Consider the following 25,968-nt stretch of genomic DNA (forward strand, 5'->3'; position numbering starts at 1 on the left):
CACTTTATGTATAGTCATGTTGTGATTTTTGGCTGTACTTCTGATTTTATTTATTTATTTATTTATTATTTATTAAACCCATTTATATAGCCGCCCATCTCACCGCAGGCGACTCTGGGCGGCGCACAACAAAGCTAAAAACAGTCAATAAATACATTAAAAATATAAAAATAAAACAAAGAATAAAAGAGTGCTAAAAATAAAGGAGCCACCTCACTAATTCCCCTGTCCCTGGGGTCCCCAAGCCTGCTGGCATAACCAAATCTTAAGGGACCACCAGAAGCTCAACAATGATGAGACCAACCTTGTCAATTTTAATTACTTTACTGAAGATGTCAGATTTTTCTTTGTCTTTTTGTCAATCCAAGTCACAGATCTGGGGAACTGTGTGCTTTTCAGAATGGGTTTGATTAAAGTGGTTGATTGATTGATTGATCGTGCCATCAAGTTGTTATTGGCTCTTAGCAACCACCTAGATAGCAACCTCCTTCTCCAGGAGGATCTGTCCCGACCTGGTCCTTCAGCTCTTCCAAAGGTGCCCCCATCACCGCTTTAACTGAGTCCTTCCATCTGGCTGCTGGTCATCCTCTTCTTCTCTTTCCTTCTACCTTTCTCAGCATTAAAGCCTTCTCCAGGCACCTGGGTCTTCATGTTGATTGCCATCAAGTTGGTGTTGACACTTAGTGACCACATATATAGACCTTCACAGGAGGATCGGTCCCCCAACCAGGTTCTTCAGCTCTTCCAATGGTGCCCCCATCACTGCTTTAACTGAGTCCCTCCACCTTGCTGCTGGTTGTCCTCTTCTTCTCTTTCCTTCCACTTTTCCCAGCATTATGGACTTCTCCAGAGAGTTACTGTAGATCTTCACATAATATCTCCAAAGTAGGATAATTTGAGCCTGGTCATTGGCTCTTCAAGTAGGAACTTGGATTTGTTCAGCGATCCATTTGATTGTTTTCTTGGGTGTCCACGGTCTTCTCAGTCGTCTTCTCCAACCCCAAAGTTCAAAAGTGTCAATACTCTTCCTATCCTGGTTCTTCAAAGACCAAGAGTGGTGTATGAGCCCTGCAAATGAATATATAATAAAAATAGTTTTACACCCCCTGCTAAACTGGAATTTAAGGGGGAAGCACCAGTTCCAACCACATCTTATTCAACCTTGAGGGACTTTGCAATGGAGAAAACAGAATTTACTCCTGATGTTTGTTGATAGACTTGTGGTGGGATCTGGAAGAGATCCTCCATTGAAGACTACAGACAGGCCATATACCTTTGGGTTGTACAGCAAAGGGAGCCCTTGAATTGCCCAAATCACCTGCAGGGTCCAGAGCAGGGTTTCTCAACCTTGGCAACTTTAAGACGTGGGGACTTCAACTCCCAGAATTCCCCAGCCAGCCATGCTGGCTGGGGAATTCTGGGAGTTGAAGTCCCCACGTCTTAAAGTTGCCAAGGTTGAGATACCCTGGTCCAGAGTATCTTCAAGGGCTGCCCTACGAACAGCATGTGGCCAAATTGGACAGATGTTGGAGACTATTTCTTCTGGTTTCCCTCTCCTTACCCTGCTAGCAATGGATCTCAGTGGCTAATCTCTGGTTAAAGGGAACGTCCGTAAGTCATGGGTGGTGTTAGGAGCGTTTACCCAGGATGGAGTAGGTTTTAGAAGGAGGGGCAATCCCCAGGAAGCGCCCCGTGGATGACAGGAGATTTGCTTTGAATCGGAAAAATTCTGAATTGTTTCCGTTTTAGCAGTTTTTAGAGATGCATTAAAAAAGAACAAGTCTGTTGCCTGGTATAATCCACGCGGAGGACTTTCCACTTAATCGAAGGGGTTTTGAAAAGATGAATCCAATCTGCTTGAGCCCCGTTTTGTATCTGTGCGTGTGTGTTTTACAACGGCTGAGAGCGGTGCTTGTAAGGAAGAGGGAACCTTTCAGAAAGTGGGAAGGAGAAAGGCAATAGGCAGGAAATAAAGCCAGGCTGTTGCTTTGGGGCATGTAAAAAGTCCTCCCGCAGGCTTTTTGCTTTTCCTCTGCCAGAAAAACTGATCCCAGGCAGAGTTTCTCCAAACGCACGTCCAGTTTCTTCTAGCTGAACCTTCCCCAACTGGGGTGCCCTTCATACAGGTAGTCCTCGACTTAAGACCATTCGTTTAGTGACTGTTCGAAGTTACGACAGCGCTAAAAAGTGATTTATGGCCGGTCATCGCACTTATGACCATCGCAGTGTCCCCGCAGTCACGTGATTGTGATCCGGGTGCTTGGTAACTGGCATGTATTTATGAGGATTTATGAGTGATTGCCATTTGCGACCTTCCCAGCTGGCTTCCGACAAGCAAAGTCAATGGGGAACTGCGTGATTCACTTAACGACCGCCACAAAAAATGTAAAATCAGGTCATGTGATGCCTTGCTTAACAACCATACTGCATAACAAAGAATGTTCCAGTCCCTATTGTGGTCGTAAGTCAAGGACTACCTATACGATTGGACCTCAACTCCCAGAATTCTCAGCAGTGGCCCTGCTGGCTGGAGAATTCTGGGAGTTTAAATCCACCCATTTGAGATTGGGGGAACCTGTTCTAGCTCCTCTAGAGCACTCTTTTGTCTTCCTTTCCTCTTTTCTGATCAGAGATAGAGACAGGCCACAACTGACATTATGCTAAGAGAAATAAAATCTGTACATGCTCAGTGGCCTATTTTTCTTCTAGCATTAACTGAGATGTTTGTGGAACAAAACAGCATTTGGCTGTACCTTAGAATAAATATTCTGAATCTCATTCTCTATCAAGTTGTCCTCTTGCCTCTAAACTGGAGGCACAGATGGATTCATTTCCCTGGATGTAGAAATCTAGTATCTCAATATTTTATTTGCTTACCGTATATACTTGCATATAAGCCCATCCACAGATAATGCAACCCTCGATTTTTTTTAACCAAAATACCGTGAAAAATGTGCCATCTGCAGATAAGCTGACCTGCATTTTTCATGTTACTTGGTTAAAAATTCAAGGCTCTGCTTATTTGCAGATGGGCTTCTATGCGAGTGTGTGCACAATGCATTGGGGCTCTTCAAAGGGAGTGGGGGGGATTTTCCTCCCTTTTCTTTCCCTGGGCACCTGGGGGGGGCGGGGGAGGCAAAAGAGCCATCTTCCTCTTGTTTTCTTGCCAAAACAGTTCTCTTGCAGGCTTCATTCCAAAAATGCAAACAGGCTAAGATTAGATTGAAGTGAGGGGGAACCGTGCCTGCGTCTGAAAAAGGCATCTTGTTTCCTAACTGCAAAGCCTCCTCTTCCTTTTTCCTTTTTTAAGATTACTTTAAATGAGTTTTTTTTTCCAAATTTGGCAAGTTTAAGATATGCAGACATGCTAGCTGGGGAATTCTGGGAGCTGAAGTCCAGGCATCTTAAAGTTGCCAAGTTTGAAAAAAACTCATTTAAATAAAGTCCCTTACAGGTAGTCCTCGCTTAACAACCACAATAGGGACTGGAAAATTCATTGTTAAGCCGGGCAGTTAAGCACGTTGCACCTGATTTTATGACCTTTTTTGCAATGGTTGTTAAGCAAATCACATGGTTCCCCACTGATTTTGCTTGCTGGAAGCCGGCTGGGAAGGTTGCAAATGGTGGTCACATGACCCCGGGACATTGCAACCGTTGTAAGTGCCCAGATTGCGATCACGTGACTGCAGGGTGCTACAACTATTGTAAGTGTGAAGATCGGTTGTAAGTCCCTTCGTTCAGCATCACTGAAACTTCAAATGGTCACTAAACGAATGGTTGTTAAGTGAGGACTACCTCCACTTCATCTATGGAATTGAGGGAAGGGTGTGGAGCCTGGAAAAGGGACCTCAGATGAATAGGTGAGGGAGGGCCCTGATTCATACCAGAAAGGCTCTTACCTTCTCATTCTTCTCCTCCCCGCCCAACCTCTGCAACTGCTGTGTGCTCAGTTAATTTTTGCCAATGAGACAGATGTGCAGACTTCAGCCTCTCTTGGGCTGGTCCCACTCCAGATGTGTCTGGATTGACTTCTGGGCCGTTGCCCATCCCAGCACATCTGGAGGTCCACCCTTGATGCAGCTGGCCTTTTGTGGTGAGTGGTGCCGAGTGACAAATGGTGGTTCTCCCTTGCGTTAGAACAGATCCAGGACAGGGGCATGGGGACACCAGAGGGGGACCAGGGGAGGCTTGGTGGCCTTCTGAGGTGTGGAGAAGCGTGCCACAATAGCTAAAATAAAACTGACCCTAACTTTAATCTCCTCTCACCTGCTGCTTCCCGTTCTGTCTATGGGTGCTGTAATCTGAACTTGACCTCTGGCGTTGGGCTGGGGGGGGCGCCTCTGTGAAACAGCCCAGCAGATCTGGTGAGATTTGGCCCTGGGTCCCTGGAGGAGTGAGGAGAGCTGTCCTAGCTGGCATGCCGAAATCCAATTTCATGTTTGTCGTCACTCGTGGCCTTCAATAGCTAGCGAAGAAGGGATACAAAGCCCTCTCTGGTCCCAGCTGGGGGAGGAGATGAGTCCCAGCTCATTGATCCTGCCCTCAGCAGGGGGTTGGACTAGTTGACCTCTGAGGTCCCGGCCAGCGCGATGATTTGATCCTTCGCAATGAATGCTCAGCTGGTACCCGAACGGAAAAATGCTTCCTCCTCCTCCAGAAATGAGTGCAGTTGGAGGATTGTGCCAGCAACAAAGGCGCAAATGGAGGATTCAGGGAACCGTTGCTTAGAGTTACCCAGCTCACACCCCTCATGATCATCCCAGATGTGGCAAACAGGGGCCTGTAAACATTTGCCTACCCGTTCCATGAGATTCAGTACAGGTAGTCCTCACTTAACAACCGTAATAGGGACTGGAAAATTTGTTGTTAAGCAGGGCAGTTGTTAAGCAAGTCGCACCCAATTTTATGACCTTTTTTTTTGCAGCAGTCATTAAGTGAATAATGGCCGTTAAGCGAATCACATGGTTGTTAAGTGAATCACGCAGTTCCCCATTGATTTTGCTTGGGGAGGTCACAAATAGCGAGCGTGTGACCCGAGGGTGCTGCAACCATCATAAATGCGAGCTGGTTGCCAAGCGCCTGCATCGCAATCATGGGACCATTGGGGTGCTGCAACTGTTGTAAGCACGAGGACCAGTTGTACATCCTTTCGTTCAGCACCGTTATAACTTCAAACAGTCACTAAATGAATGGTTGTTGAGTGAGGACTACCTGTATCTCCATTTGCAGGTAGGGCTCCGCACCTCTTTGTGCTCTGCGTCTGCACCGTTTTGGAGCTGTGATAAAAAAGGGAATGCAGATAGACCACCAGTTGGGGGGCTCTCAGAGTTCGAAAAACCCCCATCGGGGCACCCCAGGAGGGGTGTCTGGCATCGGTTTGCATAACTAGAGCAATGCTAGGCACAGATTAGCATGCGATTTGGCACACTTTGTGGTTGTGTGAACTCGCCGGTAGCATTTTTGTGGTGCAAAGCCAATAGTTGTGTTATTGGCTGCAAAATGGGGTGTGCCGAACCACAACTGAGCGTGTACCCTGAATCCATCTGTAGATTTGGGCTGGTAAAATCCAATCTGGGCATTCAGGAGATGGGAGAAATGCCCTTTCTCCCAGGGCCATCTATGAAGGAGGGTCAAAAAAGTCAAGATGGCTGCCACCCCTCTTTTAACCCGTGTGACGTCTTCCTGGGGATTGACCCATCGTGCACACCCTAACCGTGCAGCAGACATGGGCACATCTTTGCTTGGTGCGAAAGCAGTCTTTGCAGAGAGCGGGGCTGCTGGTGGAAAGCTCAGAGCCCGCCCCCCCCTTCCGATGGCTTCCTCCAATATCCATTTTCAAAAGGCTGGTTCGGATATTCCCCAACCGGCTTCCCTCTGTGGATGCAAATGACAAATCGGCGCGCTTCTTTGCCTGTGACCTTGGCGGAATGGCTGGGAAGCCAATAAAACCGACAAACTCTGTTGCCTTCTGATAGGGATATAAAAACTATAATTACTTCAGCAATGAGTTATGAGTCGTTGGAAGTGGGGCCTTCCTCCTCTCTCTCCTCTGTCCCCCCACCCCTCCCTCTGTTTTTGTTTTATTGAATTATCCAGAGGTATTCTGCAAAGAGAGGTAGCAGATGGCTGGCGGTGGCCAGGCGTTTAATAGGTTGAAATACTGCCCGTCAGAGGGTCGCCTTGCCACCGTGCTGGGTGCATATCCCACGTCCCCCGTTGCCTCCCTGCCCCAGGTGGCTTGGTTTGAGTTTACAGCCGTGCGGGAGGGGCGTTGTGGCGTTTGGGGGAAAGGTGGACTCGCCACGCGGCGTGGGTCTGCCGCACTGCCGGACGTCTGCCGCTTCCCCGCTCTGCTTCCGCAACACTCCCGTCCGGGATTTCCGCCCCTCTGGAAGTGGAGAGTAAGACCCCCCCCCCCATTCGTGATTCTTACTCTCTTGACAGCAGCCTTCTGCTAATAAAGTTGGGGGGGGATTCGGGGAGACAAAATGGGGACGTTGGGAAATGAGAGCGAGATGTAAGCAGGGACAATGCACTTCCGATATCTGAAGAAAGAGCCCCAATATTTAAAATAAAACTAACCCCAACCTGAATCTTCTCTCACCCGCTGCTCCCGGGTCAGCCTATTGAAACTGGCCCGGATGTGGTCGATGTAAAATATTTGCGATCGGTTGCAGCCGTTGCAACCCTGCTGGTCTCTGTGGGTGGAAATGGCGAAGGCCGGGAAGACGGAGCAGCTCAGATTTGGGTGGGAACGTTAGCGCTTTCTGCTCCACATTCCCGAAATGCAAAATATTCAGGTGCAGGAAAAGAGGATCTCCCGAATTCCTGTTCCGTTTATTTCATACGGGTAGTCCCCATCCAGCGGGCTGGCTAGGGAAGTCTGGGAGTTGAAGTCCACCCATCTTCAGGTTGAGAAGCCTACTGTAGATGTTGAAACCCTAGACAAATCCTTGGGGTCTCCTTCTCGTTCCTGCCTGATATTATGGACTGCCCACCCTCCTTTCTGCACTGGAAGCTGGTTCCCGTCTTCTTTTGATTTTGCAACGGTCCCGTTTCCTTCCTACTGTTTTTAGCTGGCCAGAAGAGCCACTGCTCCAACCTCTGCCCATCTTCCCCAACACAACCTTGTGCTTTGAAACAAGGGCCTTCTGCTGAGAACAATGCCCCCCTTCTACAGAGCGAAACAGCCTTCTCGTCTTGATTTTTTTTTTTTTTGTCCCCGTGCATCTGTTATTCCAAAGAAGGAATTGCTTTTTCGAAACCAAGCCAAACCAGCACTTCACTCCAGCAGCAGGATGGGAATGACTCCCACCTTTTGGGGGAGAATAAAAGGATTTTTGTCTCGCCATGCGGAGCATAGATCCAGTTCCTGTTAAAGAGACAGGCGTCTTCCCCAACCTGGTGTCCTCTGGATGCTTGAAATGCGACGGCTCCAAATTTCTAGCCAGCATCCCTGAAGTGTGGGAGGTTCAGGGTGTTTATTTTATTTTTATTTATTCCTCATATTTAGATGGGTGCCCGTCTCACCAGCGTGACTCTGGGTGGTGTACGATAAAAAACAAGTCATAAAATGGACAACGTTAGAAAAATTCCACAATGAAAAAAGAGATCAGTATTATTAAAAGACTAGGAGAGAGCGTATCCAGTATTTCTGGAAAGCATCACGTTAGGATTAGGGTTAGGTTAGCCAGAAATACAAATATTTCTAAGGGCCTAGATTGATAGCCAGGGTCTTTTCATGTCCCTTTACCACAGTGTTTCTCAACCTTGGCCACTTTAAGATGAGTGGACTTCAACTCCCAGAATTCCCCAGCCAGCATGGCTGGCTGGGGAATTCTGGGAGTTGAAGTCCACTCATCTTAAAGTGGCCAAGGTTGAGAAACACTGCTTTAGCATAATTTACACTGAGTCTGGGGTCCCTTCAGATCTTGTCATTCCAAGTCTTGCTCTTCTGCTCCCTTTGAATTTCAGTTTCTTTTCCCTCTGGGAATCATTTGGCATTGGTCTCTATTAAATGTTGGGCTTCCTCAATAGTGTCATTTCCAAACTGGGGGATTGCATCATTCTGCCATCGTCCCCATCCCATCTGAGGACTGTGGGTGCGGGTACCTTTAGGCTGGCGAAGAGAAAATTTGCAGGGAAGGCGAGGGGCATTTTCAGATATCTGGAGGGGGGGCAGATGGATAGGCTGAGCTTGAATTCCAAGGGGGCTGCACTTGGCGGGGGGAGAAGCTGCTGAGAAGATCAGGGGTGGTTCATGGGCAAAGGCAGGCAGGGACAGGGGGCACCCTCGGGGGTCAAGATGGCAAGCACAACCTCATGATTGAAGCCCCAGACCCTTTTTCTGCGCATCACCCGTGCAACTACCAATTTGATTTTTTTTTTTTTTGGGGACACCCCCACAGACCCACGGGATGGGGTTCCTTCCAGGTAAGGTGCCCAAGGCCATTGTCTCTCTTCCCCACCCCGCAAAAGCCATGTTGCATCGTCTCTATTTCAAATCAGAGGAAAGTTATCGATAAAGGACCGGTCTTTTGTCCTTTATGTCTCTGAGCACTTTTCCAGCGTGCTCAGAATTAAGATTCGTTGCAGAATTTTGAGTTATGTTTTTTTTTTTAAGTGCAAAATTCGGATTCCGTCTGAGCAAATCGGAAAGGTTTTCAGGGGGGAATTAATATCAGGTCCTCCCACCTGTCTCTCTCTCTCTGTCTCTAGAGATGGGGGGAGGAATAAACACAGCCCCCCCCCTTATTCTGCCATCCCCCACCCTGTTTGGAAAGAAACAGCCGGGTGGTTGGAAGGAGAGAAGGAAGCACAGGTGTTTCTCCCCCCCCCCCCCCGCCAACCATTGCCCTGTTTTGCAAATCACATCCTCAGCAATGGCTGTTATTTCGAGGATGTGCCCTGGAGACTTTGCTTTCATCATCTCTGCAGGAGGCCATTAGCTAATAAGGCTTCGGGGAGGCCGCAAAGCTGGAAGTGAATTTGCCCGTAGGGTGGGATATTAATCGAGTAGCTCTGATGCAAAGATGATGAGAGGATTCGATTTCTGGGTCAGCGGTGGGCTAAGAGCAGTGTTTCTCAGCCTCGGCAACTTTAAGAGGGGTGGACTTCAACTCCCAGAATTCCCCAGCCAGCTGGGGAATTCTGGGAGTTGAAGTCCACCCCTCTTAAAGTTGCCGAGGCTGAGAAACGCTAAGAGCGGTGTGCAGAAGTCCTCTCCCCTGGAAGAAGATGCCCATCGTTGTCCTTTGAAAAAAGCTGTGTGCTCAGACTTCCACCTTTGAATTTTTATTTAAAAGATTTATACGGCCGCCCCGCCTAAACAACTCTGGGCGGCTTGCAACAACAGTAAAACCAGTAACCCTAAAACAACCGTGAAACAATAAAACGATCAAATGAAACTAAAAACCCTGCATCTTAAATCATCCCCTTAGGATGCCCCATGGCAAACTCGTTACCCTCCTTCCATTCTTCCTATCCTGTCCTGTCCCGTGCTGTGCCATGCCGTGCCGTGCCATGCCACCCCAGCACCTGGGTAAAAAGCCAGGTCTCGATGGGTGTCCGGAAGACTAAAAAAGTGGGGGCCTGTTGAATCGCCAGGGGGAGGGTGTTCCCTAAGGTAGGGGCAGCCACAGAAAAGGCACACTTCCGAGGTCCCACTAGGTGGCAGGATTTCAGGGAAGGGGTCCAGAGTGTGCCCACCCTATCTGATCTAGTGGGGTGGGCAGATGCAGGTAGTCCTTGCTTAATGACCATTCATTTAGCGGCCATATGACAGCGCTACAAAAGTTATGGCCGGTGCCCAAAGTTACGACTGTTGTAACACCCCCGCAGTCGCGTGATCACGATCCGGGCACTAGGCAGCCAGCTCACACTTATGATGGTTGCAGTGTCCTGGGATCACGCAATCGCCATTTGCGACCTTCCCGGCCGGCTTCCAGCAAGCAAAGTCAGTGGGAAATCATGTGATTCACTTAACAACTGTATGATTCACTTAATGACTGCTGCAAAAAGTGGTGAAATCAGGTGCAGTCACCTGATGCTTTGCTTAACCACCACCTCGCTTAATGGAAAACCAATTTTCCGGTCCCTGTTGTGGTCGTTATGCGAGGACTACCTGTATTTTCACAGAGAGGCAGTCCCTCAGATGGCCAGGTCCCGTGCCACGTAGGGCTTTAAAGGTAATAACCAGCACCTTGAGTTGCACCTGGAAGGAAACCGGGAGCCGGTGCAGCTCATGCAACAGAGGTGTAACGCGGTCAAACCTATGAACACCCAATACTGTGCGCACCGCTGCATTCTGGACCAGTTGTAACTTCCAAGTAGTCTTCAAGGGCAGCCCCATGTAAAGTGCACTGCAGTAACCCAAAAGGGAAGGGTCTAAGGCATGAGTGACTGTGACATTAGCTGCAGGGCAATTCAGGCTTTGGAGTGGCCCAACCCCCCGTAGGGAGCAGGGCCCCCCACCTGGCTTTCCGTGGTTAAACGTGGCCCTTAGCTGAAAGGAAGTTCGCCTCTTGACAGCTCCTCCATGGGGCCCAGAGGCTGGTGCCAGAAAGCAGGGTGAGGTGGAGGTTCCCCCCCTCTGCAGAGACCCTCCGTTGTCTGCTTGGCCTGCCAAAGGATCCAGGTTCAAGTCTTAGCATCTCCGGTTTAAAGTGGATCAGGCCTACAGAAACGCAGGAAAGTTGCCTAGCCAGAAGATGCAGGGTTTAGATGAAGGAGCAAAAAAAGAACCCAGAGAAGAACATGTCAACTTTTTTTTTTTTTTTTAATATTTTGCTTTGGAGAAATGTTCAAAGCCATCTGGTGAACTGTAATCTCCCGCCCCCCCCCCCCCAAGAAGTATGTCCATTTTCCCAGGCCTTTCTCCATGGTTGGCACTGTCTCTTTCTCTCCCCAAGAATTAGTTAAGAATTTGTACGGGGGAGGGCTTTCGCGGCTGACATCAGTGAAACCGTGATGAGCTTTCGGGCTGAATGGCCGGGGTCTAATTGTCTTTTGTTCGGACATTAATTAAGGGTTTATCCAGCTTTCATGGCATGCCATTCCTTCCTCCTCTCTCTAAACAAAGCGCACGCACCTGGAAACGCATCCAGAGGGGATGGGGCTGGGAGCATCACGGGGAACAGACTTGGGGTAGAATTTTTGACCCAGTTCTGGGTCTCCGAGAGGCGTCCCAGTTTTCTTCCTGGGCATCTTCTTCTGGAATCGTAGAGTCCCAGGGCCGGAAGAGACCTTGAACCTTGAAGAAGACCTCCAGCCGCCCAACGCGGGAATTCCCAGACCATCCCAGGCCAACGGCTGACCAATCTTTGCTTGAAAACTTCAGCAGGCAGGCTGGATTGCACCTGAATGCTGAGGAATGCCGCTTCTGGTGTGACGACCATTGAAATTAGCGTCCAGCACTGTACGGACTTTATGCATTATGCGTCACTCCTTCTCTTCTCTCTCTACCAGCTAAGCTCAGATGAGAACCCTTTCCCGTGGTTTTTTTTGTTTTTTTTAGATGTTTTATCCCGCCTTTCTTATTTTTATAAATAACTCAAGGCAGCAAACATACCTCATCCTCCTTCCTCCTCCTATTTTCCCCACAGCAACAGCCCTGTGAGGTGGGTTGGGCTGAGAGGGAGGAACTGGCCTAAAGTCACCCAGCCGGCTTTCAGGCCTAAGACAGGATTAGAACTCACCATCTCCTGGTCTCTAGCCTGATGCTTTGACCACTGGACCAAACTGTATTTCTGGGGTTACTTCTTCTCAAACCAGAGAGGGAGGGAGGGAGGGAGGAAGAAAAAAAGGAGGGAGGGAGGGAGGGAAGGGAGGGAGGAAGGAAGGAAGGAAGGAAGGAAGGAAGGAAGGAAGGAAGGAAGGAAGGAAGGAAGGAAGGAGGGAAGGAAGGAAGGAGAGGGAAGGAAAAGGAAGGAAGGAAGGAGAGGGAAGGAAGGAGAAAGGGAAGGAGGAGGAAGGGAAGAAGGAGAAATGGAGGGAGGGAGGAATATCTCTACTGAGATTTTGCTGAAGTGACTGAGCACAATCTACCATTCTTTTTAATACATACGAATGCCTCCTTCTATTCTCTGTGCAATTATTTTTCTCTTTTCCGTGTGTGGTTATTTTCAGCCAGCCTTTTCATTAGATGCCCCCAGATCTGATTTAGCACAAAGCTTGAAATGATCAAAGTGACCAGAGCAGAGGGGAAATGACCAAATGATTAGAGATCTCAGCCCCATCCCTACCCTGCCGCGGAGTGACCGCTGACAGCCTCTTGCCCAACAAAGAGATCTGCAGAATGTAAAAGTTGCCCACTGACTTTGAAGGTGGCCTGGAAGACATCTTACTCCTGTGTGGAGTTTGAGCCCAGCAAGAAGTCTGGTGGCCACTAAAAAAATTCTACAGGGCACCCTTGAATTCCTTTATGAAAGCCCGCCTCCTCTTGATCCCATGCATGTTTGGATCAGATAGTCAGTGAAGGTTGCAGAAGAAGATAGAAAGAATAAGACCCTCCTTTTGCTGTCTTTCTGGAATACCAAGCAAATTTTGGAGAATGCTGGTTGGGGACCGTCTAGTCCAACCTTGCTGTGAGAGATCTGGAAGGCCTTCTAAGAATACAGTTGCTTGTCTTCATGCCAACTAGAATGATGCTTTTGAAATACTACGTGGTTGGATGACCCTGCTCCTGTCTAAATGTATAGTCTCATTTACAGTTTCTGAAACTTAAGAACAAAGATAAAATTATTGTGGCTCTCTAGCTGTAAGAGGTGGCCCCCAGACTGATGAAGGTTCTGGAGACCTTTCTGCAGGAGCATCTCCAAGGGGAGTGTCCATCAGAAGAGTTAAGATGGTAGCCAAGGCCATATGATTGCAGCACCTTCTTGACTTTCCTGACTCCCCAATCTTTTTATAAACAGCCAGCTGCAAGCTGTCTTGTTATCAGTGAAAAAAACACCAAACCACAGAGAGTCTGTTAGAAAATCAGAAAGCCTCTACCTTAATGCAGGCGAGGATGCACTGATTCTAAATGGGAAGTAATTCAGTTATGGAATTCTTGTAACCTCATCCTTTCCATCTCAATGAGTCTTGCTAAAGAGAACTCTGAGAGAATTGTGGTGGGGAACGAATCACTTTGGTTTTAAGGCGACTCACAAATGTTCTCTGGGCTTCTGCCAAAGAGGTTAAAGTGGTTGAATGGCTGACCACACTGGGTGGTGAATGCGTCTGTGCGTGATGAAGTGAAATGGGTAACCATGGAGAAGATGGTGGTCTGGCCATTCGTGGAGAAGTCCTTTGTCCCGGGCTCACAAGCGTTGACTCATAATCTGGTTCATTATGGCACTACATCTGTTGAACTAATCTTCCACCTGGAAATGCAGTCCACGTTCAAGCCAACTTACTTCCTTGGGTTGTTTGGGGAAGATGGGAAGAGGGAGTGCTATGTACATTGTCTTGAACTCCTGTATGAAAGGTGGAATATAAATCAAATAAATAAAACCAGAACACCAAAGTATGGGTAACATATAATAATATAGAATAGGGGAAGTCCAGAAATGAGATGCATTGAGATCCAAGAAACTTCTCTGTAACGTGGAGTTTGATGGAAGTCAAGGCTGCTCCTTATAGATTAACATTGATCTGGAACTTTGCCATGCCTAGGTTGCTATACCACGGGTTTCTGACCCTGCCAGAGCACAACTGGCCCAGGTCAAGCTTGGCTACTCCTGAGTAGGCCTACCAGGCTCCATTATTGCTTAGCAGAACGAAGCAGGCCTACTTCTCTCCAGCTTCTGATGTTCTACCTTCAGGCACCACCATTCTTGAAGGCTGGGTGGCAGAGACTCCTGTCTTGGGCCACAATCTGGCAGATGCAGGGAGATGGTGGAATCTGTTGTTTGGTGGCATCATTGTTGGGACTTGGAAGCCTTCATTTGGTTCTTAGGATACCTCCTCTACGAACCTACCTAAAAGACAGGACCGTGGCACTTAAGACCATCAGTCATAGATATATCTTTTCAGGACAAGGGATTGGAGAGGTTGATGCCAGTGCAGCTGCAGACGTTCTTGGAGGAGATTGATGTTCTTGCTCTTGGTCTGTTTCATCTGGATTCAGCCCGGGTTTGGGACAGAACCAGGGATGGGTGCCCTGGTGGATGACCTGTGGGAGAAAGTATGACTTTGTTGAACCTGCTTGATCCCTTGGTGGCTCTTGACACCATTAACCATAATGGCCTCATGAAGCATCTGTAGAAGTAGAGTCCTAGAATGGTTCCACACCAACTTTCAACATGGTCTTGGAGAACAGTAGGAGGTGACCATACCTCTGCTGTGGCGTGCCACGAGGAACTCTTCGGTCTCCTGTGCTACTGAATGGAGCCCCTGAGGGTGGTCATTAGGAGTTGCCGCGGGGGGGGGCTAGGTGTCAAAATATGCTAATGACTCTACCTCTCTATGACGTCTGAATCAGGAGAGTTGTTACTTATTTCTCAGACTGATCTCATGCCTTTCCTCCAGGAGTTCAAAATGGTGTACCTAGTGGCCCTCCCTCCTATCTTTTCCCCACAACAACAACTCTGAGAGGTAGGTAGGGCTGAGAATGACTGGCCCAGTGTTCCCCCAAGGAGCTTCCGTGGCTGAGGGGGATTTGAACCCAGGTCTCCCCACTCCTAGTCCAAAACAACTGCTCGCCCACGATGTCATTTATATTCTGAACCAAGATAGAGATGGAACGGATAAGAGCCACAAAATTGAAATTAAATTGGGGCAGGATTGAATTGTGGGTTGGTTAAGTGTGTAGGAATTGGGGTGCTTGCCTGTTCTCGATGGGGTTGCCTTCAGAAAGGACAGGTAGGTGGTTTAGGGGCCGTCCTGCAGGCATCGCTGTCATTGGGGGCTGGATACCTGGGTGTGTGCAAAAACATGTCTAATTTGAGTCAGTTGGACCTCAAAACACTTCCGGAGCAACCAGAAACTTGCAGCCAAGTCAGAACCACCAGCTTCAAACTCAGAACAGCTTTTCTGGTCTGGAATATGGTGATGTCTAAATATTGCAATAAATAATGATAAATGAATAAATATTACAAGCTCAAAACAGGCCTGGCAAGCTCCAAACTCTTTGATTTCAAAACACTGTGCACATCGCTGAAACCCTGTTTTCCGGCTTTGGCTAGTAGACCCGCTGAAGGCGCTGTTTTCCTGAACAGCCGCGGTTGTCCACTCCCTGCTAGCTTCGCAAATAGACTACTGCAGTGTGTTGTGTGTGAGGCTGCCCTTGTGCCTAATCGGCACATTGCAGCTGGTGTAGCGCGTGAGAGCCAGTGGCTGAAGTCGGCATTGGGTATGCCTTCCTCTTCCGCTGGAGCAACTGCTGGATGCCAAGAATCTGCTTTTGGGGTGTGTGTGTGTGTTTTAACCTGTTCAGTCGTGTCCGATTCTCAGAGATTGCCTGGACTGGTCCCTGCAGTTTTCTTGGCAAGGTTTTTCAGAAGGGGGTTGCCATTGCCTCTTTCCTGGGGCTGAGAGAGAGGGACTGGCCCAAAGTCACCCAGCTGGCTCTGTGCCCAAGGCAGGACTAGAACTCACGGCCTCCTGGTTTCTAGCCTGGTGCCTTAACTGCTACCCCAAACTGACCCTAACTAGCTAGGCATCATTTTATGTCTGTCTGTCTGTCTGTCTGTCTGTCTGTCTCTCTCTCTCTCTCTCTCTCTCTCACACACATTTATATAGCCACCCATCTCACACAAAGGTCACTTTAAATAAAATAACAAATGGGTAAAAACCATCATTATAAAACATAAAAACATTATTATTAAAATACAACATCATCAAAAAGTTTTAAAGTTTAATATTGTAAAATATACAAACCCCACGGAGAAAGAATATTAATCATCATGGAGCCATCTAAGAATGTCTCCGGTCCCCCAAGACCCTTAGGTGTCACGATCCCCAAAGAACTGCCTTGGAATAGCAGGAGTGTCTGCTGTGGGGGCGCTCGCCCTAGGAAGTCAACTGACATAACTTAATTCCCAGGATTTATTTATTTTTTTAAATCCAAGCAAAAGATGGGGGCGGGGGGGAAGGTGCTTTGATGATTCCTTGCCAGCAAAAAACAGGCCAGGAATGGCCAATATGCCTCTGGCTGGCCTGTTTTTGGCCAGCAAGCGGGGGACAAAAGGGCCTTTTGCAGCGTCCGAGTGTGTGCAATGATGTTATCCAGCCAGCCCTGCCCTGCCCTGGCCTGGCCTCGCAAGGCAGGCCCCTTAAAGGGAAATTTGCAGAGTGACGTCCTTGCTAGGCAGGGCCGGTGATAACATTTCCTCCTTTGCTGCGGGCCCCCCACCCCGTTCAAGAAGCACGAGGAGATGCCTTCTTGCTCCCTGCGGCTATCTCTGTGCTGACCCCTGAACTCCGCCGTGCTCTGAGTCTCCCCGAAGAGCAGGAGGCTTCTCATAAAACGTCTTCGAGCGCCTCTTGAAGGCCTCTCCGGACCCCCAGGCTGCCTCTGCGGAAGGGTGGTTCTTCTGCCTCTGGCTTCCTCCCCGCTCCCCATTTTTAATGAGCGTTGCTTTAATGCATGCATATATATATACATATTATCTTACCCCCACCTCTGTGCATAGAAAGTCGTTAACGGTAGCCACGTGGGCATCAGCTGCACAGTAAAAGCACAACGAAGCACCCGTCCTGAAGGTTGAAAAACGGTACAGTGAAATCAAGCAATACCAGCCACAGTGATCATAAATCGGGGGTGCCTTTTCCTCCCCTGCAGCTGATCTGTTTTTGAGCTCCTACGGCTCCTTGAACCATTGAACTTGTTCTGGTTTTGTTTTCCTGTTGCCCCCCCCCTTTTTTTTAATGAATAATGGTTGCAAAATATTTTTAACACATTGCTTTTTTTGTTTTTAGATTTTTTTTGGTGTCCTTCATGCATTATATGTCACTCCAGCTCTTCTCTCTTTACCAGCTAAGCTCCGATGAGATCCCTTTCCCCGTGTTTAGATTTTTTATCCCGCCTTTATTATTTTTATGAATAACTCAAGGCGGTGAATCATGCTCCTTCCTCCTCTGATTTTCCCCGCCACAACATCCCTGTGAGGTGGGCCGGGCTGAGAGAGAGGGACTTTTACGGTTACGTTTTTATTATTTGTATTGTAGCCTGCTTTGAGATGGGATGGGATGGGATGGGAAGGTTGATTGATTGACTGATTGATTGACTGATTGATTGATTGATTGACAGATTGATTTGCTCACACATCCATTAAATACATGAGCCCCCTGCCCAGGTTGCAGGAAATCTCAGAGCGGAAGCCCCCGCAGCAAACACCTCTCCATGAATTTCCAACAAAGGGAAACGTCTCCGTTGTCGGTTCTTGTTGCATTTTTCCGGCAAGAGGTGTCGCCTGATAATCAACCAAAATCTGCCCTCCTTTGACTTTAACCCAAAGGTGCATCTCTCTGAAATAAATCCTGGCCTTCTTCGTTAGGGTGTTAGAAACAGCTCATCGAGCCCTCGCAAGCAGAAAGCAAGAAGAACGATCTGAGGCTGGCTCCCGGCCACACTGCTTTTCTACCTGCAGGGATTTCTTTACTGCCCTGGAACGCAAAGCGATGCCTCACGGCTGTTCCTCCGAACTGGCCCAGCTCACTTGGACTTGGCGATGGCACTTTGTCCTTCCTAGGCCAGCGCCTGTGTGCTTAAAATAGCGAAGGTTACGTGATGGTTCAACCATGAATCCCAGATAGGAGCATGAGGGCCCGTAGCCGGTTAATAACTGGGCTGCTCTCTCTATCCCTCGGGCGCAATCCAGCTTGCTAAGATCTCTGAGGGGTGGGCCCCTGTGGGCCTCCGTGGTTCGCCTTTACGTCAGCTTGCTTGCCCAACGTGGTCGCGGGGGTCTTCGAAAACCCAGTTTGGGCGTCTCCTCTGGTTGTGAAAGGGTTGGGGAAGCTACACTGAAATAAATAAGCCCAGGAGGGGCGATTTGATCCTTCTGGTACGTTGCATTTTGACAATAATAAGCTATCTATAACGAGGAGGAGCCTTTGATGAGTGGACAGCTTTCATCCAGATGGGAGGAGGGAGGATGAAAATTTATGGGGAGGCTGCAAACAAGCCCTGATCCTCCCTTCTTCCCCCCCCCGCCCCCCCCCAGCAAGTGTGGAAAGATCTAATTTAGCTCCCATAAAAGAAGATGTTTTTCAGGGAGCGGGGAGAGTAGTGCAGAAATGTTCTTGTATGGGTTTATTAATTTCCTTTTTCAGAGGGAGAGCAAGCAGAACGAACAGATTGCAGTCGGTTGTTGCTAAGCGGCTGCTGCTTGGAGCAGCTTGGGAGGGGAGCGCCCGGCTGCCGTCGGTGCTGGGGAGAGCGCGAAGCAGCCCGCTGACCTTCAGGTCAATAGTCAGGCCGCGGAGGAGAAAGTGGAAGGGAAAGAGCGGGTCCTGCAGGCTGGATCGGGCCATTCGGCCCAGCGTTGGGTCACACGCCAGTGTCCAAAGGCAAGCAAGCTCTAAACCGTTTCTTTTCAAACTCGGCACCTTGAAGATGGGTGGCCTTCAGCTCCCAGAATTCCCCAGCCAGCATGCTTTAATGCATGGGACTTCAATCCCCAGAGTTCCTCAGCCAGCATGCTGGCTGGGGAATTCTGGGAGTTGAAATCCACCCACCTTAAAGTTGCCAAGGTTGAAAAGCCCTGCTCTAAACCCTTTTGTACAACTCAGCCCAAGTATTGTACAAGCCCCTTTTGCCTACGGCCCATAAAACTGTTTCCTGTTTTCAGTGTGAACTGAAGTCCGAGCGGAAGGCATCAGGAGCAAAGACGGTTTGGATGTGCCAGGGAGATGGAGAGGAAATGCAGAGGTTTGTTTGCCAGCATCTGCTTCCTGGTGCTTTGTAACCAGTTTTGAATCGGGAGCAAGTTGTGAGTTCGAAAGCCTGATGTGGGTCGTGGGCAATTCAGAGCAAAAAGAGACAGTCAATGGGGATGATACGCAGGGATTCACAGGATCTCGCCGAATATGGGTGTATTATGTTGGGTATATTTATTCTGTTTTAACTCTCCCTAACGGGCCGCCCAGAGTCCCCCATTGTGGGGAGATGGGTGGGGACAAGTCTATTAAATAAATAAATAAAAATAAATAAATAAATAAATAAATAAATAAACTCATATTTACTCTTTTTATTGTAAACTGCCCAGAGTCGCTCTGCAGTGGGCGGTGACAAATTGGAGGGAGGGAGGGAGGGAGGACAGACGGACGGACGGATGAGCCATTTGGAATATGGGCTTCTCCTCTGCCTTTCTCTCAGCCCCACATGGGCAACCAGGTCAGAAAATCCCCTCCACTGGAAGGCTAAAACTTTTTTTTTTTTAAGTTTGGCTCTAATAACAGAATCCTGCAAGTCGGATTGTGCTGGACCTCCTTCCCCGTCTTAAGTGAATCAGGGAGGGGTCTGTCTGAGCCGCTTCCAGATGTTATCTGGCCATTCTGGACTTAAAAAATGTTCCAGCCCTTTTGCCCAGGGGCCCTCCACTGGGGGGGGGTCAAGAGGGTGGCCACAGCAGCGCCATCACCCCCGGCCCTTCTTTATAGCCGTGATTTCTCGGCTTCTGGAATTCATTCTGATCCCTTCACTGTGGTCATAAGAGGAGTTGGTGCTTTTTAAGTACGAAATTAATTAATGCTAATTCGTCTCTGTGTTTGCTTTCTCGCGTTGGTGGACCTGTGGTGGTGCACACGCGTGTGCTGAGAAGCCCAGGGCGGGTGCCTACGCTCGGCTCCGGGTCACCTGACCGGAGGGAGGGAGGGAGGGAGGGAGGGGGCTCAGAATGGAGGGGGCAGCAGCATCCTGAGCCGCAGCCCCTCCCGCGGGGACGCATTACGGTACTGTTTCCAAGATGATTCTCTCTGCAGCCCCTGGCTGGATCTGGTTCCTTTTCAAACTCGACCTGCTTAGTTTCCGGCCTTGCCCCGCTGACGGACGGGTGGACAGAGAGACGGACGGGGTCCCAAGCCCGGCTTCTGTCCACAGCGCTGTTGGGTTGGAGAGAATCCCAAGGAAGGGAAGGGGAAGAGCGCGGAGCTCGCCTTCTGGAATTCTTCCAGCCCCGTTTACCAGCCACAGCCGTGGGAGGCGTCTGCGTCATCAGGTGGCATCTGGGCATGTGGGCGCACTCCGCTGCCCTGGGCCAGACTCGACCCATTTCCAAGCGGCCTCTTCCTTTTGCCAGCTTCTCCCCCAGCACCAGCTTTTTTCAGAGCATCAGGCAGGCAAGCAGGCAGAATCCCAGCCCCCTTAATATAATTTCTTTCCCCCCGTTGAGTTGAAAAGAATTCTTCAAAAAATCCTTCCCCAACCCACGGACAAAGCCGCAGGCTTCATAGCCCACATCCCCTCGCCAGAAATGTTCAGAGTGGCCCAGAGTCATCAAAGCTTCTGTGATGAAAAAACGAAATCTCCCAGCAGAGTTGGGCTCTTGGGGACTCCTTGCGGTTTGCTTGGCAACAGGACAAAAGTGGTTTCTCTGTACTGCTTCCTGGGACACTCTTTTTTTTTTTTTTTTATAATGTTTTTTTTATTTTTACAACAAACACAAAACAAACATGAACAAACAAAAACATAAAAAGGCATAAAAAAGCATCTTCCATTTTATACCGTGTGTCAACCAGTTAAACTCGTTGGTGCCCCTTTCATAATCTTAAATTCTCATATCATCTATTCAAAAATATACTTGTATACTTATCAATTAACAATTATTAATCATTCATAGCTAATCTATAAAATCATATATTACAAAAAATTTTAACTTTCAATAGGATTAGTAATACATCTCCATCTATCTATTATATGTGTATATATATAATAATTAATATCAAATTTCTATTATAAAATTTCCTAATCTATTACATTACTATATTTTCTCATCTAATCATTAATAAAAACAAATCCCGTGTCATATAAAATTGCTTATCTTCTTACTCTAATTTCAAATCTCAATTTAACTCATCTCTGCACATTCCATAATTTTGAATAACTTCCTCCTGCATAAGTACTTTTTAATTTTTCCAATTCTTAAGAGTTACAATTCTAACCAATATCAGTTACAGTATCATTACAATTCTAACCAAGTTACAGTTCTAACCAGATTTCACTACATGTTATACAATTTTTAACTATATATCTCAGATTTATACTTTATTCCAGCGCTTGCATAATTTTGAGTTCACCCTTTTCATTCAATGTCCCAAAATATCTGGCTGTTCATTCCTTTTTTCTATATTATTGGATAAGAGAAAGCAATAATAAGTGTCCTTTTGAACATTCTGCTTTTGGAAGCTTCTGTCAGTTCCATCATTGTTGTATTCCCCTGATTTTCTCTTTAAACATCTGCAATAGTTTCTTTCAATATTGTTTTACTTCTTCTTTTTGTACATTCTCTTAGTACGATTTTCCATTATAATCTTGTATAATCTTTTTCTCACCCTCAGTGCCAAGAACAAATCTGTCTCTCTTCATTTATCAGTTGATTAACCCTTTTAATTCTCAGTTTATAGGCCTCACAATAATTCCGTTTAATGTTTCTGATTTCTTGTACTATTTCTTCCTTTTCCAATGATCCCGTTTTATGTTTAATTAAGTCCATTTTAGCTTTAATATCTTTTTTTTTTTTTTTGAGAGTTTCTGCAGCTCTTCTTCCAATTTTTTATAGTCATCCTCAATAGTTTAAAGATCTTTTTCTGCATTGTGTTTCTCGTATAGTCTATTATCTTGATAAACCTTCATTGAGTCAAAGGATTCTTTATCTTTGTTCTTGCCAAAAATAATATAAAAAAATAAGCAAAAGGAGATAAAAAAAAAAAAGAAGGAAAAATAAAAAGAAAAGGAAAAGAAGGAAAAGGCTAAGCCTCTTTAAAAAAAAAAATCCATCTGGGGGGAATAGAAAGCAAAGCAGAGCTTCTAGCAGAAAAAGAGCTACTGCCACTAATCAAGGCTCTTGTGACTGGCTCAAACTTTCCATCTTAATGTTTTCAAAGTCGCTTTCAACTCCACTTTCTTGTTTATAGTTACGGATGGCACCTGTATAAACATGCACATCCCACTATCTTTTTAGAAAGCACAGGGTCTTTGAGCGTGCGTCACAATGAAAAAAAAAGCACTAATTCGCGCCTCTAAATGGCAGTGCAACTTTCTTTCATTTACTTTCTCTTAACTCCACTTTCCCCATTTCAAAGTCAAAAAGATATAAATTTCTTATAACAATAAAAAAATCTTAGTAAAAAAAAGGCTTAAAATATAAAGTTATTGAGTATTAAAAAGAGAAAGCCAATCCAGTTAAAAATATATTTTTTTAAAAGAAAAACATCTTGTCAATTCCACTAAAAAGGGAAAGTTGAAAAGAAAAATTTTCTCCCCCTTCTTTTTTTTAATAGGGTTCAATCTCGCCGCTTAATCCACTTTTCTTCACTTTTAAAAATCTCTTTAAGTTACTTAAGGTGTTCTCTAAGAATAGTTGAATAGTAAAAGTCCATCTCACCCAGTTGACACCCTTCTCTTCCATCTTCCTTTGGAGCTGTCCCGGCTTTCGCAGCCATTTTTGGCTGCCTCTCCTCCACCGGCTTCAAGAGCTTCTCCCCGGATCAATCTGGGACTTGCGGCGTCCCTGAGATCCGCGGGACGCGCCCTTTGCGTTCGCCATCTCTACGGGACGGCTTAGGTCCATCGGGACCGTCCGGGCGAGGAGATATCGGCTGCCATCCTGGGAGCCCAGGATCGCCCGCCGTATCGCCGCGACGCCAGCTCCGCCCTCTCCTGGGACACTCTTGTGAGTTCTCACTCTAAGTTGGGATTTCCTGGTGGTCTCCCATCCAAGAACTCTCCAGCCTGACCTTGCTTAGCTTTTCAAGAACATCTCAGACTGATAAAAGGCTAGATGTAGAGGAATTTAGGCCTTCTCTGGAGGAGGAAGTGGGAGAGGTGAAATAGTTCCTCAGTCCTGGGGAAGTGTGTGTGTGTGCGTGTGTGCGCTTTCTTTATATAGCCAGAGTTTCCGTTTCCATTTCTTACTGGAGCCGCACCCGTCCATCTGCAGGGACGCCTTATTGACTAAATGGGTCTCTTGGCTTTGTTTCAAATTCACTGTGGAGTCCTGTCTAATATTACTTTTTAAAGTAAGTCGATCAATAATGCAACCCTGGGGCATGAGGAAAAATACTCAGCAAAGGTGAAGGTTTAGCCACAGTCACACACACACACATACACACACACACACACCAAGACCCAAATCTGCTGAGCCAATCAGTTACCCGCCAAAAGAATGGGCCTCTGGGCGTTGCGCATAATTCTGAGCATGGCTGGCTGCCTCTGTTGTAAAGGACAAAATGCTTTCACACGTCTGGATCTTTTCGAGGGGAGCCTGGAGTCTCTGTGCCTCCTTGGCAGTTCTTTAGGACTGTACTTTAGCAATGCACCCGTGGTCATCTTAACCTCGAAATGTGGAATCACAGCCTGGTAAATGCACCCTAGGTTGTGGTTCTGCATTTTTGAGTTGCAGACAACAGGAAAACACACACACACACGGAGAATCAGGGATCTTTTCCTCCAGGATTTTACTATTGAGACCCTCAAAACTCTTGCCATCTAGCTTGGGCACGCTATCACCCCTCCTGTAAATACCAGTGTTTTATCAGGAACAGCAGTTGTCCAATGGTATGCTTCAAAATTGTACAGACAGGCTGAAAAGCCATTCTTTCGTTTAACTGCCACTTTCAATATTAGCTATGGGAATTTTTTTTTTTAAATAATCCTCTTGGTTAATTATTTTGTAAGTGGGTGGTAGGAAGTACTCAGCATGGACAGCCATCTGCCATCCTCCTTTTGTGACCCTAGATAGTTTTTAAATCCTGTTGTAGTACACACACAACTTCCTGAGATTTGAAGGGCCCTGATCCTCTGGCTCTTCCAAAAGGCCATTAAAACCTGGCATTTTTCCCAGGTGTTAAAGGACCGGGATGTTTGTATGTGTGTCCGTTTGTGAATTGTTATATGGTGCCTCCATTTTCTTTTGTATTGGATTCTTTTGTTTGATTATGGGGGTAATTTTTTTAATTGGTCGTGAGGTATCCAGAAGTATGCATTGAAGATGAGCAGCCGTATAAATGTTCTAAATAAATAAATGAGCCATATAAAATGCAGCACTCATTTTATTCCTAGCTTGGGACAAAACTCCAGAACATAATTTTTGTTTGTTTCTTTTTAAAGTTTGGGAGTTAAAAAGACTTTTTGAACTCAAGATTTTGTACACCTCTAATTATTATATTGCTCAGTAGGCCAGTAGGCTGAAGGAATAAGCAGGTAGGGAATTTGAACACGCTACATTTTTTATAATCAAGATTGGTAACTAGAAATTGTCTTAAAAGAACCACATAAGTTCCCTTTGCTCCCTCAACTTTTAAATGGGCTTTAAGTTTCTCAACAGTGTAAGAGGAGACACCAGCCAAGAATGGACCACGAGTTGGACCATCTTTCCTCCAAGAATCATCTGCATCTCAGTTTTTAGTTCACAAAATTAGTGGCTGTTGATGGCAGAAGAGATGATACAGAAAAACACCCATGTTGGTGATTATAGTGCCCTGCAGTGGGCTAGAATGGCTGGCGAAGGTTTCTGGAAGGCCCTCAAACTTCACACATCTGATGTAGAGTTATAAAAATGATGTATTGTACATGGTAGAGATTGGGGCGTGGGGGTTCTGGTTCTGGTCCTGGAGAGAGAGAGGAATCCCAAATGCCAGTGAAATGGTTTTTATTTGGCCTAATGCATTTTGGAAAATGTGTTCCTTTTTCAAGGATGTTTTTGCTGACCTTCTCCCGCTTCACCCACCATTTTGGCTTGACTGATTTCCAGGAGCTTCTGAACTTAAGCAGAACCTCTCCGAACAGTACGGATTTCTGTCAGGGAATACTTAGCCAGATGTTATCCCCATGGCTTCAGAGTTAGGTAATTTAAGAAGGAAATTAAATAGAGAAACATATACAGAAAGTCCCCTAGATATGAACTTTCAAGTGGCAAACTTCTGCCGATACAAGATGGACCCAGAAGTTGGAATCGGTCAGAAGTCAGGCCGGAAGTTGGGAAAAAGTGCACCGCGAACTTACCCTTTCCCACCATCTCCTGACTTCCGATTCCAACTTCCAATCCTGACTTCACACATGGTCGGTTGTGTTTGGTGTGTGGTGACTGCAAATTGCAGCCTGCAAATGTCTGCAATTAAGCGCAAGAGTCTGGAAGGGGACTGCCGCTTATGTAAGGTGCGAACTTACATAGGCATACATACGTAAGACATTTTTAATTTTTTTTTTTTTTTTGCTTGTTGGACTTACAGACAAAACAGACTTACGAACAGCCTCTCGGAACGTAACCCGTTCATAAGTAGGGGACTGTCTGTAGTTCATCGGTCACGTAGGCACGATATTCCTAGACCAGGTAAAGTCTGTCTGTTTATTCTTTTCAGTTTTCCACTTCTTCTTCCTGATCTTTTAACAGGTCTCTCTTCGTGTTCCCAAACCAGGGGAGATTTCTTTGGTTAACGTACACTCAGTCCTCGTTATCCGTGGTGGTTATGTTCTTGAAAACCTCCACGGAAACCACAGTTATTGAAGCATTGATCCTAGTGAGAACACGTGAACTGTTATCAGAAGGACGTGGAGACTTGTTAACACAACAAACACGGCAAGAACAGGAATGCCCTTTCCCTTTAAGTAGCTCGTGTTGATGCTGTGTGTTAAGGCTCTGAGACTTTTTTCCTACTGCGCGTGGCTGCGTATAGCAAAAATATATCTGTTTGACAAAAAATGGGTTACACTTTTATAAGCGAATCCATGGAAACAGAATGCGTGGACAACGAGGATTGGGTCTGTAAGAGTTTGTGGTTTTGCATTCATCTCCTTTCTGTATTTTCTTGGGAAAGTTTGATAAA

General features: G+C 46.8%; 1 protein-coding gene across 3 annotated transcripts in view; it reads left to right on the top strand.

Moving 5' to 3' along the window:
• The window catches only part of LOC148213643 (LHFPL tetraspan subfamily member 7 protein-like), a 98,336-nt gene that overhangs the window by 33,052 nt on the left and 39,316 nt on the right, over positions 1-25,968 (top strand). The gene's annotated exons all lie outside the window — the stretch shown is intronic.

This window comes from Python bivittatus, unplaced genomic scaffold, assembly GCF_059951505.1.
Source record: "Python bivittatus isolate LINGU-HERP-01145 unplaced genomic scaffold, Pbiv_v1 ctg000940_np1212, whole genome shotgun sequence".
In the NCBI taxonomy this organism is placed as follows: Eukaryota; Metazoa; Chordata; class Lepidosauria; order Squamata; family Pythonidae; genus Python; species Python bivittatus.